General features: G+C 38.2%; 1 protein-coding gene across 1 annotated transcript in view; it reads left to right on the top strand.

The window, feature by feature from the left end:
* Positions 1-8,791: 8,791 nt before the first annotated feature.
* Positions 8,792-14,527, top strand: part of KRAS (KRAS proto-oncogene, GTPase) — a 48,833-nt gene continuing 43,097 nt past the window's right edge. The window contains exon 1 of the mRNA XM_037144827.2: positions 8,792-8,862. The gene's annotated coding sequence lies outside the window, so the exon portion shown is untranslated. The remainder of the gene's footprint in view (positions 8,863-14,527) is intronic.

The raw sequence follows: 14,527 nt of genomic DNA, 5'->3' as shown, positions 1-14,527 counted from the left end.
ATTAATTTTGAAATGAATTTCTAAAGCAAAGAACCTGAAAAAAACCACTGCACCTAACAATAAACCCAGTTCTGTCTTTTTCTCATTTATTTATTTTTTATTAAATTTATCGGGCTGACATTGGTTAATAAGATCATATAGATTTTAGGTGTACAACCTTATACTATGAGGTGTAAGTGACATCCGTATCCTCTAATATGCAGTCACCACCCCAAACCTGGTCTCCTTTCATCACCATGTATTTGAAGCTCTTTCCTCCTTTCCTCCTACTCCCGGCTGCCTTCCCTCTGGTAACCACCATTCTGTTGTCGGAATCTATGAGTTTGGTTTGCGTTTTGTTTTGTTTGTTATTTTGCTGCTTTTTGTTCTATATCTCACATATGAGTGAAATTAGAAGGTTCTTGTCCTTTTTTTATCTGACTTATTTCATTTAACATCATACTTTCAAGATCCATTCATATTGTCACAAATGGCAGTATTTCATGTTTGTACGGCTGAGTATGATTCCATAGCATATACGAGGTCTGCCTGGAAAAAGTCCAACCGTTATTAATGTAACAAAAATGGTTTGCATGACGTCAATGTAACCTGGCAGCCAATGAGAGTGGGCTGTCATGTGTGAACAAGGACAACATCAGTGTACTAGTCAGTGGGGGCAACAGATGCCATTGAGTGAGCATGTGTACTGTGTGGCCATTGCATTCAAAATGACTGAGCGAGTAGAGCGATGAATCTGCACCAAATTTTGCATTAAATTTGAACATTCCTCCATAGAAACTATTCAGATGATTCACAAGGACACAGTGATGGGTAACTGGTGATTGGCAGCTTCATCATGGCAACATGCCCACTCATGCATCACATCTTATGCAGAATTTTTTGGTGAAACATCAAATCACCCAGGTGACTCAGCCCCTCTACAGCCCAGATTTGGTGCCCTGTGACTTCTGGCTTTTCGCCAGACTAAAACTGCCTTTGAGACCTGGTGTGGCTCAGTGGATTGTGCACCAGCCTGCAAAGCAAGGGGTTGCCAACTTGATTTCCAGTCCTGACTGGAACACATGCCTGGGTTGCAGGCCAGGTCCCCAGTACACAGCATGTGAGAGGAACCACACGATGATGTTTTTCTCCCTCTCTTTCTCCACCCCCCCGTCCCCTCTGTCTAAAAATAAAAATAAATAAAATCTTTTTTAAAAATCACCCTCGAGCCCTGGCTGGTGTAGCTCAGTGGGTTGAGCGTGGGCTGCGAACCAAAGGGTTGCCAGTTCGATTCCCAGTCAAGGCACATGGCTGGGTTCAGGACCAGGTCCCCAGTAGGGGGCTTGTGAGAGACAACCATACATTGATGTTTCTCTCTCTCTTTTTCCCTCCCTTCCCCTCTCTCTAAAAATAAATAAATAAAATCTTTTTAAAAATAGAAAAAATAAAAATCACCCTTGAAAGAAGAGATTTCTGTCAATGAGATTCAGGAAAATATATGGGGCAGCTGATGGCAATTGGGAGAACTGTGTGAAGTCCCAAGGCGCCTACTTTGAAAGGGACTGAGGTGTCATTGTCCTGTGTACAATGTTTCTTGTACCTTCTTCAATAATGTCTCTATTTTTCATATTTTGTGGCTGGATACCTTCTCAACATACCTTGTACGTACCACATCTTCTTCATCCAAAAATTTGCTAAAGAACAGTTCTGTTGTTTCCATGTCTTGACTATTATAAATAATGTTGCAATGGACATAAGGTATATACGTGTACATATAAAAATCTTTACAAGTGTTTTTGAATTTATCTTTAGAATAGAACTTTACCCTTTGTATTTTAAGAAAGCTTCATCATCTATTGTCTATCTCCATTTCCTTCCTCCCTTAACTTTTATTTCTAGACAGAAAATGTAATCCTAGTAGGATAGAATATTTTCCATCACTTCAAGAAAAAAGTTGCATATTTTAGACCAACTTACCCAGCTCCAACCAGGTCATTGGCTTCTTCCCGGCTATTTAAGAATCATGACACTCTCTGGTGGTGAAAGGAAGTTTCCTGGTACGTCTCAAATGACTTTTTTATGTCCATAACCATCCCTATCTCTGCTCAGCTGGTATCCTGAGCCTGTCTTGTACAGGCACAGGCCATGTAACAGCAACCCTGTGCCTCACCTGATGCTCTGCATACCTGTGTCATCACCACAAATGGTTCTCTCTTTTCAGGCTCCACATTACCTTTGAATGGTTTGGAATTGCACCTTAGGGATGCTGCAGACTATGTCTCCACTGAAAATGAAGACACAATTATTCAATTTAATAACCACTTACTGAACACCAGACACCAAGCAAGACTGGGTTGGACAGAAAGTGAAGACATTCAGATGAAAAAAACCAAACCATTTAAAACATAGAAAACACACAGGCAAGTAGGTCTGAAAAAGGCAATGAAGCAGAACAATGAAACTCTTAGACTATAACCTACATGAGGGCAGGGGGTTTCGTTCTGTTTTGTTTTTTTACACTGATGTACTCTACGTGCCCCAAATAGTGACGGTATTGAGTAGACGTTTGATTAATATATGCTGGATGAATGAATGCATGAACAAGATATGATTCTTGTCCAAATGAAGTGTACACACTAGTACATAAGAAATAAAAACTGTGCAACAAAAGCACTCCTAGGAGAATAAGCAGGGCGGGAATGAAGGCACCAAATCCAGTCTTGAGGTGGTTTAAGAAAGTTGGGGACTACAGAATTTGATCTCCCCACTTTTTTACAGGCTCTAGTAAGGCTAGGAGGGTCCTAAAACAAATACCTATATTTCCTATCTAAATAGTTCTGTTCAAGAGACAAAATGAGTTGAATTAAGTCAAACTTTTCATAGAAGCCAGTTTCCTGCTAGTGTGGTTGTGACTTAAATTTTTCTTCATGGCTGAGCATATTTTTAATATGTCTATTTTCATTTTATTATTTATTATTAAAGTCCAACTATTAGTCTGTAAATAATTTTAAATAACCTTTTTTTATCATCAGTGTAGGCTTTGTTCTTTCTGATCAGATACTAAAGTGAAGTAGAGAAAAGGGGAGAACTGTGTAGGTCCTTAGGAATGGCAAAACCAGAGTGAGAGAGTCTATGAGTTACTCAGTTACTAAGGGAACCTAATGCTGAAAATGCTTGGAATATTTAAAGAAATATTTTCCCATTAGAGAACAAACTAATAATTAAAAGTGAGGTTACCAAAGACTTTCACTGTATCATTCTACTCTGAAGAAGTGAATGAGAAAGTTGAGGATCAGACTCAGTTGCTGGTTGTGCTTCTATTTTATACTGTCATAACATAATTTATGTTCTACCCTGACAATCCCCTTGACTTGGGCATTAAAAATTATTTTTACAGGAAAGTAAATTATTGCATTAAAGGAATTATTTTTATAGGAAAGATAATTATCTCCTAAAATGAAAGCAATAATGCTGTTAAATGTCACATTACAGATTCTTGTTCCCAAGTAAACACAGAAAAGGATTTTTTAGTAGAAATTTTCAACTACAAGAATACCTCTGACTTTAAACATATTGTTAGCTCCCACAGATTCCTGCAAAAGCAATGCACAGATGGTGTATTATATTGAGATTCTTGAAGGGTTCTCTGTATGTTGATAATATTAACTATGCACTGAATAACATAGCTTAATTTGCAAATAATAGGCAACAAGAACATTTAGTGATAAAATAGAATGGCATTTGGACTATTAATGTTTTCATCATAGAAAATGCAGTGTGGTGTGCAAAGTTTTGGGTAAATATGTTTATCTATGTTAATGGTATGGATGCTTTGCAACAAAGACTTGATGAATATGAATTGGGGCTGATGGTGGTCATACATTATGTATAATGTTGAAGTGCTATGCTACAAATCCCTGAATTTCCTGGTTAAAACAACATTTAATACAGAAATTACATATATAATTTCTCAAATCAACTCAAGAAGTTAAAACTGACGGATCATATACTCAAATAGAGATATCTAAAAGAATTCAACTTCATTTGTTTTCCCATTTAAAAGGCAAAATATTCATTTCTTTATTTTGTTAATGCTTTAAACTAGAGTCATTCTCTAAAAGGGTCTGTTTCACACACCAATAAAATTTTTCTTACTACGCATGGAGCATTCATTTCTCTTACTCTTTCAGTTCAAGTAGCAAGGCTTGTAATGAAAAAGTTTCATACTAAATGTCTAACAAAATGATTTTGTGTTTTTGTTTTTATACACTGAAGTCATCATGCAGAAAAGGAAAATAAATCATTCTCTTTTGGGGTGAAAGCATTCATATTTGATAAGTGATTTGAAAGTAAAATGAGATTTTACATAAACATTTTACATTTTTTATGGACTTATCTTTTTTGGTATTCTTTTCAGGAAAAAGTTACTACTAAAATAAATGTGTACATATCAAAATATGTATGACAAAGTATAGTTACAGATAGTTTGTGCTGGAGAAATGAAGAAACCTTGTGAAAAATGTATTAAAAAAACCTAATGATAAAAAAGGTTGTAGGAGAGTATTATTAAAGACAAGAAAAGTTTTGTTTTATGTGAGCATAGAATTACAACTTATAAATACTATCCAGAAGATATAAAGAAAAGGAAGTAACAAATTACTCAGAGATGAAAAACTCCAACGTAAAATGCATAATAGATGTTTGATTTTTGAATGTCAATCTATATCTTAATGCTGCCCCTCTGGATAGCTGTCAAGTCAGAGCTGGATGAGAAATATTGTTAAGGGATCTAAGATAAACTTTGTTTTACATTCTTGCTCCACCCCTGAAATTCCTTTCTACTACATTTAAAGCATTGGTTGGCAATTAGTTCAGCCTTTTTTTTTAATCTATTCAGAGGCCTTAGGCTCTAGCAAAATCTTATAAAACTGTTTATGACATATTCCACAGTGGAGAAAAAAAGCTGACAAATGCCCCACCCCTTCACTCCCACCTTTGGCTTTTCACCCTTCTGGCTACAACTTTATACAAAAACAGTAAACTCTATTGTAGTGTTATTGCTGTTGAGAACAGGGTAATACATTACCACCTCAGAGAATAACTAATGACAGGTATACTTGATAGCATCTTCTTGGAAGGTATAGGATTTATATTCAGAATATAATCCTGGCATGTATCAACATATATTTATTGAGCATCTACTGTGTGTCAGGTACTAAACTACTATCTATGGAGGATGCAAAGATGAACAGAACACAATTATGTCTTTAAGGCACTTGCAATCAAGTAGGAATGTGAAACATTACAAACAACTACAGTAACGGTATATGTGCTAAGAAGCTTTGATTGCCTGATATATTCATAGCCACCTCAAAGAAAAGCAGTTTAAGATAGTTTCTTTATGCATATGCCTCACAGTGCTTTGAAGCCTGAATCTGAGACTAACACCTAAAACCAGAAGTGGCCTGAGGCACAAGTGCTTTCAGAGATGGGAGTTCAAAACTGATGAGTCCTTCACTGGCTCTCTTGATTCAATTCACCTTCCAGAAGTTTGAGTGTGAAGCATACAGAGAGTTGGTAACATGCTGGAGTTGAAGAAACAGAGATAGAAATTTACAAAGTCACCGGGACAGCAGAAAACTACAATAAAGAGCTAGTAATGATGTGTTGCTTGAGTTGAAAGAATGGGGGTAACCAGCTGAACAGATGGATAGAACTTCTGAGGCTGGAGGGTCCCAAGCACTGTTATGTCTTGGATTTAGGTTCTGTTCTCCACTGAATTCACTGTTGAGACTGTTTTTCCTTTTACTCCCCTCTGGAGCTTCCTATCACTTAGGGGCTATTCTGAGTATGGCTATTCCTTGCATACTGAGAAGATCCCTCTTAACACTGCACTATCGTAGGAGGATTCAAGGTTAAATGCTTAGCAGCATGATCCTTCTTATCTTGTAGTTCCAACACCAGACACAAGGGCACACAGATAATTTGAATGAATATTGATTAAGGAAAGAGGGTAAAATATAATGAGAGTTAAGAGGAGTAGAAATTATTTGTTTCTGAGAGAAATCAGACATAAACTTTTGTGCAGCCAGTGTCACCTGAGCAGAGTCTTGAAGTCAGAGGGCACTTCGTTAGGAGTGACAGGAGGGACTTCATCTCCAAACATATGTTCTAAAGATGACACTTTTTCAACTGTTTTTAAAGTATTACGTTGCCATGAAAGTTTTTAAGGCTAAGAAGAAAATACAATGGAGAGAACATTACGAAAAGAGTAGTTAAAGGTTGCACCTTTGGAAGTATTTACTTCACCATCAACCGAAGGAGTAAGTGTTATACCTGAGTCTGCCCCTTCCCATTACAACCTGTCCTAGCAAATGCTTGAGGATTAGGGAAGATGTACACCTGGAAATAAGAATCCAGGCAGCAGACAAAGTCAAAACGGTGCATCAAATAGGGAAGTGAAGAAATTTTGCTTCAAGTAAAGCATCTGAAGAGGAATATTAATGAGAAAAGATGTTGGAAGTGTAGATTCAGGTTTGAACTTCATTCTGTAGGTATTTTTGCTGTAGGCATTTGTGGATTCTAAACAAGGGGGGATGCCACATTGTGCTTCAAGAGGATTAATCTATAAATAGGATATGAAGTAGTTTTGAAGAGGGTAAAACCAAGTTAGGAATCCAGTGCACAGCCCAGGTGAAAGATCACATGGATTACTGTCATTGTAAACCACATGCACTTTCCAGCGTTACTGTCTAGTATTTGTGTTCATGTTTTGTATTTTTACACATTTTTATTATTTATTGACATACTATAGCTCCTTATGATAAGTTAGTAACACAGCAATACTACACATCTTTCTTTAATTTATAGCAATGAGATTGCATACAAGGTGCAAAATTGCCTAACAGCCTGTTTCTTCAACAGCACATAAGGACAAATGATAACTACTCCACGCATTACGTACTGTTTTGGGTAGAGATGGTACCGAAATCTAAACAATTCCAAATTCTTTTACAAAGTAATACTCTTTTCTCAGATGCTCTGACAATTCTTAGAGTTGAGAGCAAACCGAAAACAATATACCTTTGGTCGTTCAGTTTCCTATGTCAGGGTCTCAGTGCATAACACTGTACCTTTTGGAATTTTATAAATTCACATTTTACACTGTGGACTCACACGCATTGCAGCAGCCTGCCTCGGACTACCTGAAACAAATCTTATGATGAGTGATTTTCAGTATTCCATTCTAGAAATATTTGAGGAAAAAAATGGTCCAAATGTCTATGGATAATCATGTCACCAAAGCTTCTTTTCTTTTTCCTTTTTCTTTATTTGGCAGAATCTCTGATTTTTGTTAGAAAGAGAACCTGCCTGATGATTCTCAGTCTTTTCTCTGTGAGCCACAAACAATTGACGATAATCATATTTATCATATCCTCCAATGGGAACTAGTTGAAACTTTCACTCAAGAAAGCATATAAGAATTTGCCCTGGCTGGTTTGGTTCAGTGGATTGAGCACCAGCCTGAGAAACAAAAGGTTACCGGTTCAATTCCCAGTCAGGGCACATGCCTGGGTTGCAGGCCAGGTCCCCAGTGGGGGCATATGAGAGGCAACCACACACTGATGGTTCTCTCCTTCTCTTTCTCCCTCCCTTCCCCTCTATCTAAAAGTAAATAATAAAATAAAAAAATTTTAAAAGAACACACATCAGCTTGAGAAATGTGCTAAGGATAACTGAACATGAATTAAATTTTTGGAAGCCAACTCAAGTATGAAATACTTTTAATATTATATAAAAGACTTGTGTATATCCTCACAATCAAACACATCACAATCCCTTGCTTCGTGGAGAACTGCTAGACTGACGATGGTGTCACCATCAAGCATCACTCAGTGTCGGTGAAGCACACACACAACACGCTCCCTTGACATCCACACACGTGCATATTCCCAGCATTAACTAGACACAGACTCTTCATTTCTTCATGTGCTACCCCCGTTTTCAAACTCTGTCAGCAATTACATACGACTGCATAAAGTTTGCTCTTTGATTTTATATGTAAGCAGATTGAATCACACACAAAAAAACTGATTTAGAAAATTGGATTTACTACGGAGTACTCACTTTGTTTGTTTGTCCTCCTGACCTAGGTATTCAAGCCAATAGGTATTCTAAACCACAAAGAGAAAATAAGAAATATACAAACTATGTTCAAAGTAGTTAAATGCCTTTTCTCATGTAAAATCTGGAGAATTTGCACTCTGATCAGAATTTTACCCATTTGTAGAACTAATCTGGGTAGTTGTACCATTGACTTAAAAAAAAAAACAATGCAAGCTGCAAACCATTCTGAAGCCAGGAGACACAGCCGAGTGGAGGATCCATTTGTCCTTGCTTGTTCAGTTAATAGTATGTTTCAGGATGATTTTCTGGAAATACATGTTTATATTTTAACATATTTTCTTGGTTGGCCACATTCTTATTTATTCTGACACATGTCAAAGTGCATTTGAGGATTTCTTTATTTTTTATTCAACAAGTATTTTTTGAATATCTGCTATGTGTTGTACTGATTTCAGCAGTGAACAGAACAGAAAAATCCTAGCTCTTGTGTAGCTAAGTTTCTAGGTGAGGAAAGACAGATTGTGAGCAAACAAATGAGACATATTGTGTGACAGTTGGTGATATGTTCTGCAGAGATAAGAGTTCAGATTCTGGGAAACCAGAGTTCTGGAGTGAAAGTTACAGTTTAATTAAGGTCAACAAGAATGTCACCGAGAAAGCCGCATTTCGGCAGAGGCCTGAAGGAAAACAAGGAGAGAATCATATAGTTACCTGAGCCTTCCAGGCAGGAGGAACAGCAAGTTCAAAAGCCCTGAGGTGAGTGTCTACTGGTGTGTCCAGGGAGCAAGAGGAGGCCAGCGTGGCAACAAAAGAGCAAGCAAGAGAAAGGTGGGGAGGACATGTGATTAGGAAGCTAAGGGGGTCCCTTGTGGGTCATTTTGAGGGGTTTGCCTTTGCATGAGTGGGGAAGCTGTTGGAGGTTTTGAACAGAGGAGTGACAAGATTTTACTGTGACTGACTTGAACATGTGTGGATGGGCTACAACATGAATTTGAAGTCACTTAAGTGATGACTTCTAGAGAGCCAAGGTGTTGTATGGAGCAGGGCTAAGATTTAGTGTCTGAGGAATTTCATAGTTTTGGTATTTTTTCCTGGAAAAAAAAAGGAAGTAAAGAAGGAAGGAAGGAGGGAGGGAGGAACAAGGAAAGGAAGAAAGAAAATGAAAGACATCAAGTACGTTGAGCCATTAAGAGTAGTAACTTTCATTACAACATTATCCATGCTCCTGGCAAACCTGATAAATAAAAACAACCTGGAGAATACATAACCTGTTAACAGTCACAATAAATACATGATAATTCTTTCCTTGTGCTCACAACTTTCTGTCAAGCCAGGACAAACTCTGCTACTCTGTTAGTTAAACCATCTGCAAAAGACATAGAATTTGTATTTGGAAACATTTCACTGATGACCTGGGAAGCTCAGCTAATCAATGTTGTAACGTACTTGAAGATCAAGAACACAAAACTGACCTAAAAGCAAGAGTTTTCAAGTATTGCAAAGATGGACATTATTTGGGGTATCTGTTTTACCTTTATGCATGATCTCAGCAATAATTTCCTTTGGTCACTATTATCAATCACTGCTGTCCTACAGGGGTGCAGAGAGCTGGTCCTCAGTTCATCATTTACTATGATAAATTTGGAGAAGCTAATTATTGCATTGGTCTCTATTAAATTTGGCCTTGTTTTTTAGGAAAAAAAATAGTAGTTCTCAAAGTATACCCAGGCACCCCTGGGGTTTACAAGGTTTGTGAGGTCAGACCTGTATTCACAGTGACACCAAGATGTCATTTTCTTTTTTCATTTTCATTTCTCTTATGAGTGTACAGTGGCATTTTCTAGAGGCTATGTGTGATATCTAAACAGACAGGATGATGCAGGAGCAGATGTGAGATTCTAACTTCTTTTTTTAAGCCAGAGATTCAAGAGATTTGTACACATGTTAAAACAATGTTATTCTTCTCATTACTTTTTGAACTATAGTTATTGTCATGAAGATGTTATCTATGTTAGCATGTATTGAATTTATTTTTGTTATTTTAAATGAATTAAATAAGGAACTGAATAAATTTTAAGTGTGTGAGAGGATTCTGAAACCAGAAAGTCTGAGAAGCACAACATTGTAATGCACATCTATGCACCAAATATCCCAAAAAGTGCCTATCATATAGTATGTGCTTAATAAATACTTGTTAAGTGGATGAATGAATTGTTACTAAGATTTCAAATGAACTAACATGAGCTTCATAAGGGCCTGAGACAAATGGTAATATTTGTATTTGTTGAGACTTGTGCATACATTAGGATAGAATTATTTTATACAGACACCAGAATTATTCATGAAGGGAATTCATAATAAAGTGAGATACTCAATTGTATTTCCCTTTACAACCTCCCCACATAGTGACAGACCCCCTGATGTAAGAATTATCACCTTATTAGTGAAAACAAAGATGTTCCTTTGAGTTGTCAGCATGTGAATGACTGGGCTTCTATTCTTTTTGGTTCATTCACAAACTCCTGTATCTTGGTTTTCACTGGACTTTAGACAAGGCAAACAATCTTCCACTGAGACTAGAAGAATTTAGCAAAAAAAGAGGACCTGCTTCTTTCAACTGAGGACATATGAATACTAAACTAGATGCCTGGTTCCAAAGGGACCTAATGCTTCTAGACTCTAGAACTCAGGGGCAAGCACAAGGCCCTCCACCTTGTTTAATCTGGCCTGGCATCTGGTTTCTACCCAGCGGCATTGCTGACCTCCTTGACCCTAATTAAGGAGCATTCACATTTATACAGTCCTAAAATTGCATTCAGCCCTGTAAAGGCAACCATGAGGCTGATGTGGCCCCCGGTGAACATAGTTTGACAGCCCTGCTCTAGAAGGTGAAATGGACGTGCACAAGTAAAACTTTGTTTGCATGCACATTACCCAAATAGAAGTGAAGCACCTTACAAATGTGTTTAATGAGTGTGATTAAGAAGAGACGAAAACTAGGAAAATCAGTCTTGTAATCAATAGGTTGTCCAATGAGTATCTCCTCTGGGAATTAAAGAGAAGAAATTTTTAAAAATACTTCTGATTTTTAATATTTCTTTAAAAAACACAATAACAAGCATTCAATGAAATATTATCACATAAGGTAGAGAGAAACAAAAGCAAGACACTTTAAATGACCTGTAAAGTCCTCTCTTAGAGTTGACTATTAGTCCTATTATTTTCTTTGTAGCAACGTATCCACAACTTTTATTAAGTGACTACTGTGAGCCTAGGTCTCTCTGGTGTTCCCTGGCTCACGAAATGTATATTTTGGGAGAGAAACAGACAAGCAAACACATAAAACAACCAAGATAATTTCAGGCATGACAAGCATGATAAAACAAGCCTCTGTGTGGAGTGATTTGTTGGGGAGTAAAGGTCAGGGAATAGGGTGGGGAGTGCTGATTTAAACTAGGTATTGGGGAATCTCTCACTGAAGTGGTGCTATTAATCTGACACCTGAAAGGCAAGAAGAGGCTTGCTGGCAGGAGCATGCTCAGCTGAGAAAACTGCTAGTTCAAGGCCCCCAAGCAGGGAATGGTCTTGGTACATGAGGGGAAGAAAAAGATAGTGTAGCTGGAGCCTAGAAAGGGGCCACACATGGTGTGCTGTGAAGTAGGTAAAAACTATGGTATGAAATGACTTGAATGGATTTGAATTTTCTTTTGTGTTCAACGAAAAGCCTTTGGAGAACTTGATCTGGTCACACGATTCAGTTTGCACATTGAGAAAAATCAGTCCCGCAGCTCCAGGGAAGTGGACTGAAGGGAAACATGCAGAGAACTGAGGGATCCAGTAGCAGATGACTGTCCCCTTTGGAGAGGAACAATGGATGGTGGCTTGGAATGCAGTGGTAGCAGTGAAGAAGGGAAGTGAACAGATACAAATTGATTTGTTCTTTGTTTAAAATAGTGTATGAAAACTGTCTGGCTCATTGGAGCAGTTTAACAGATGGTAACTGTTATATCATTGCTCCATTTATTCATTTATTCTGTTTTTTAGAGAGAGGGGAAGGGCGGGAGAAAGGGAGACACATCGATGTGGGTTGCCTCTCCTACATGCCGCAACCACACCCAGACCAGAAACGGAACCTGCCACCCGGGCATGTGCCCTGGCTGGGAATGGAACCTGCGAACTTTCACTTTGTATGATGACATCCAACCAACTGAGCCACAATGCTCATTGTTCCATTTTTAAGCATAAAGCTTGCGGAGACTCACGAATTGCACCAGCTCACACGACTAGTAAATTCAGCCAGTGTACCCTTCCCACTACCACTGGGTACTGTTTTACCACTCATAAAAACCTTACCTGAGGTCTTTTCCCTTCCAACCTTTTCTGCATTTGTTACCACTCTAATCTTCTTTAAGCATTGCTTTCATTATGTTTACCTTGCTGATAAGAACATTATCTGTACTTGTGCAGTTATTAATTGCAGTGAACCAGGCTCCTATGGATGGGTTGGGTTCACAGATTTAAGATATGGCTCTTGCCTCTAGGATTTTAGAATTTACTTGGGGAGACATAAATAACCCATATGAAATAATTGAGATAAAAAAGATGACATAATTAACAAAGCTTTCATAAAGGAGGTAGGACTTGTTCTAGATCTTGAAAGGGGAAATTTTAGCAAAGAGAAAGGCAGAAAGCTGTGGGGTGAAAAAGGAGCAAAGACACAATACCCTAATTTTGTGCCATAGAGATGGGAATCTGCCTGAGAACAGGAAAGCATCACACTTTGGGAAGGTGGGAGACAAAGTGACAGACGGGATGGTGCCAGACGATGGATGCTATCAAACGCTGGACACCAAGAATTTGACCTTGATTCAGTTGGATATAAAGAGTTATTAAAGATTCTCAAGTAAGTTTCACTGTTAGTGAAGGCTTAGCTGAGACTGAGGATCATTTTCTACTCTAATTTCTAAGGTATTTATCATCGTCTTTAGGTGCTCACTAGGTACTTGGCTTGTAACTCTTCGTACTTCTAAAATATATAATCTGTATGAGTGCAAACTATGTGGAGTAGGTACAGAGGAAATGGTTGATGGTGTTGCAAGACATGTGTAAGAAAGATTAATCTGGCAACGGCATATGGCCTGCATTGAAAAGAAGGAGGCCGGGTAGGAAGGTCATGAGGACACTCTTCTAGAAGTGTAGGTGTGAAGAAAAGAATGTGGATGAGACAGATTGAGAAAATGCTTAGGACGTATAATTAAAGGGAACTGTAATCAATTTGAATGCAGAGTGGGTTAAAAATTACTTTAAGCTTTGTAATAAAAAGTTTCGAAGGACCACGATGACCCTCAGTCAAGATGGAAAACTTGGGAGAAGGTCTTAGTTTGGGGGGGATTAAATAGGGGAATTTGGTTTGGACAGGCATTTGAGAGGATGAAAGGGCATCCATCTAGAAATACTCTAGGAAACCAGCTAGTCGAGAATGAAGAGGCTATGCAGAGACAGGGCCGAAGCTTTGTTATAATTTCATTTATTTCAACAAATACGTATAGAGATCCTATTATGTCTAGGAACCATGGGATATGTTGTTCAAATCAGCATGAACTTTGAGGAATTAACAACTTACTAGGGAAAACAAGTATACAAGAAAAGAATACGAAGTGTAATGAAATAAGGGTCCAGAGGATATTATGTGCTGGGTAAGCAAATTAAATAGTATCTGCTTAGCAGCACAAATTTCCCACCTGAGAAAACTGACATGGAGTCCATGAAAGCACCTGGGGTGGCTCCTCCTGCTGACTCCCCCTGACTGTGTCTTGCTACTCTGGCCACCACTGCCTGGACTCAGGATGGCACCTGAATAAAGGCAATGATCTCTAAACCAGGCATAAACAAGGCTGGCCACCATCAGGAAAATTGTGTCCCCTAAGGGCCCTTCTTATTGAATAGTGAATGACAGGTGCCTTCAGATTCCCTTTCTTAGAATGTCTTAAATGTAACTCATGGAAGGTTGTCTCTAAAAGCAGTAGAAGCTGAGACCTACGTGAGAAAGAAGGGAGATGCTGATTCAGGAGAATGGCAAAATTATTAGAGTATAATAGATGCTTATTAATGAAAGGACGAGCAAAGCACCCCCGCCTGTTGCTGGACAGCAAAAATTGCAGTTGATTCTTGGAAAGAACAGTAACTCTGGCTGATGATATGACTTCCTGAAGTTTCCTTATTTCCTTAAAATAAACCCTCAGCATTGGCAGTGCTCTGAACATGTTCTAGCATTCTATATCTTATAAGAGCCCAACTAACACAAGGGTATTCCTGTTGTTTGCTTTGATTATGTCTATAGAAGAGGGTGTCTTGTGAAGGAAAGGGTCGGTATGAACTTCATAAAGCAAGATCAAAAGAATGTGGGCATGCGCACGTGTGT

Source organism: Artibeus jamaicensis, unplaced genomic scaffold, assembly GCF_021234435.1.
Source record: "Artibeus jamaicensis isolate MK-2021 breed Jamaican fruit bat unplaced genomic scaffold, CSHL_Jam_final contig_233, whole genome shotgun sequence".
NCBI lineage: Eukaryota > Metazoa > Chordata > Mammalia > Chiroptera > Phyllostomidae > Artibeus > Artibeus jamaicensis.
Note: the sequence above shows the minus strand (reverse complement) of the source record. Positions and strands in the feature narration are given on the sequence as shown.